This window comes from Canis aureus, chromosome 22, assembly GCF_053574225.1.
Source record: "Canis aureus isolate CA01 chromosome 22, VMU_Caureus_v.1.0, whole genome shotgun sequence".
Lineage (NCBI taxonomy): Eukaryota > Metazoa > Chordata > Mammalia > Carnivora > Canidae > Canis > Canis aureus.
In genome coordinates this window covers 44,413,560-44,416,031 of record NC_135632.1, presented here as the reverse complement: position 1 = coordinate 44,416,031, position 2,472 = coordinate 44,413,560, and the positions used below count along the sequence as shown (strand labels likewise).

The 2,472-nt window shown below is 45.9% G+C and overlaps 1 pseudogene; it reads right to left on the bottom strand.

Annotated features, from left to right (window-relative positions):
- Positions 1–677: 677 nt before the first annotated feature.
- On the bottom strand, positions 678–1,554 carry LOC144294261 (small ribosomal subunit protein uS5 pseudogene; annotated as a pseudogene).
- Between the last annotated feature and the right edge of the window lie 918 nt (positions 1,555–2,472).

Here is a 2,472-nt window from a genome sequence, read left to right as displayed (position 1 = left end):
TCCTCAGGCTGTGACGTTTTGGCACCAGGCAGCCCATCTGTGTGTGTGTGTGTGTGTGTGTAAAGCGTGCTTGTCCTCCATGTGCATGCCTGTCCATGGGCCACAGAGCACACTGGCCAAGCATGGACTATGGAGCCCAGTAGAAGGGCCCAACACTGGGTCCCCGCTCTGCCGTCTTACTAGGTAGGGGGCTCAGGCAGTTCGCAAAACAGCTCTGTGCCTCGTTTCCTCATCTGTAAGATGAAGATGACCATATATCTTGTAGGACTATTTTAAGTATCGATTTGACACATGTAAAGTATTTAAACAGTGCCCAGCACACCTTAAGCGGCATGATTGCTGCCCATTGTGATTTAGGTAAATCTCATTGTAGTATAATTTCAAATTTACAGAAAAGTTGCAAGCAATTCCAATACATCCTTTATGGAGACTCACCAATTATTTACATTTTGCTCATCTACTTTATAATTCTCTCTGTGCATCTGTGTGCATATAATATATTCTACATTCAATAATGTATATATACTATACATCATATATACACACATACACATGCACATTTTTTCCCGAATCAATTAAGAGTAAGTTGAGGACACAATGTCTTTTTATCCCTAAATAGTTCAATGTGTATAGATAAAGACAAGAATATTCTTTTTTTTTTAAGCTTTAATTCACTTTTATTTTTCTTGTATAAAACTATGTGGTAGCCACAGCTGGACCTGGGTCCTCTGCATGGAGACTCTAGTGTGGGTCTTTACAAGATGGTCAGTGAATTCCTAATAGGGAGACTTGGTGAACACAGTCTCTTTCCAGAGATCAGGGGTGAGATAGCTGTAGGTCTTAGAGATCGCACCACAAGTAGCCTTGGCAAAGTTCCCCAGGGTGCCAGTGCAGCCCCTGGCCGAAGTGTAGCAGTCGTCAATACCAGCCATCATCAGTAGCTTCTTGGGCACAGGGGCTGAGACAATGCCAGTGCCTTTGGGGGCAGGGATGAGATGCACCAGTACAGAACCACAGTGGCCAGTCACCTTGCATGGGACAGTGTGGGGCCAGTCACCTTGCATAGGACAGTGTGAGGCTTGAGGATCTTGTTCCCCCAGTAGCCTTGCCGCACGGAAAGCTTGGCCAGGATGATGGCCCACGGATGGCAGTGGCTACCTCCTTGGAGCCCTTGATGCCCAGACCCACGTGTCTGTTGTAATCTCCCATGGCAACAAATGCCCTGAACCTGGTCTGCGGGCCAGCACGGGTCTGCTTTTCCACAGGCATGATTTTCAAAACCTCATCCTTGAGGGATGCCCCCAAGAAGTCAGTGATCTCAGATTCCTTGATGGGCAGAGAAAAGAGATAGATCTCCAGGGACTTGATCTTCATGTCCTTGGCTAGGCGGCCCAGCTTGGTGACGGGGATCCACTCCTTGTCCTCCGCCTTGCCTCCGCGAGCTCCGCGGCCTTGGCCCCGGCCCGGGCCCCGACCACGGCCACTGCTCCGGCCCCAGATGCCGCCGCGGCCTCCCATTCTGGGGCCCACTGCAGCACCGGCATCATCCACCATTTGGTGTTCTCTCGGAGAAGAAGCAAGAATATTATTTTATAAAACCACAATACAGTTATCAAAAGTGGAGAATTTAATATTGATATAATACTGTTACTAGTCCATAGTCTTTTAAAGGAATTATTTATTTTTAAAATTTAAATTCTATTTGCCAACATATAGTCCATAGCCTATATTCAAATTTTATCAGTTGCCTCAATCACATCTCCTTTATGTCGTTTTTTTTTTCTCCTGTTCCAGGGTCACCCACTGCATTTAGTTGTCATGCTAATGTGGGTAAATTCCTCAGCCTTTCTTTGTGTTTTTTGAATTTGACACATTTGAAGAGTTCAGGCCAGTTATTTTGTGGAATGATATTGCTCAAATTCTGTTCTGCTGTTTCCTCATTATTAGTTTCAGGTTATGCATTTTTGGCAAGATCGCCACAAAGGGTGACACTGTGTCATCCTCAGAGTATCACATGGGGAGGTTCCCAATGTTCCTTTTCCCATTTGTTAGACATGCTGTCTCTGGTCACTTGGTTTAGGTGATGTGCACCAAACTCCCCCTGGGTACAACTGCTGTTTTCTCTTTGCAATTAAAAAAGGAGCCATGAGAGATACTCGTACCCACTAGTTTCCATCCACTAGACTCCATCATTCCTTCCAAACTTCCATGTCTCTTGGCATCTTGCCCATCTTCGAGCACTTTCTTACCTTCTGGCACTACATGCTCCGGGCTCACCTTGTATTTTCTGTGCTCTGGCAATGAATCAGCCACTTCACCAAGGAGTCCTGTTTTCTTTTAACAGAGAATGGTATTTAGAAACCAAGATTTGGGTGCCGCATGTGCTCATTCACACTGGTGTATTATCGTTAACGGTTTTTATTGTTCATTTGTGTGGATGGGATGGTGGGGGGCAGGGCTGAGGAAGCTGCA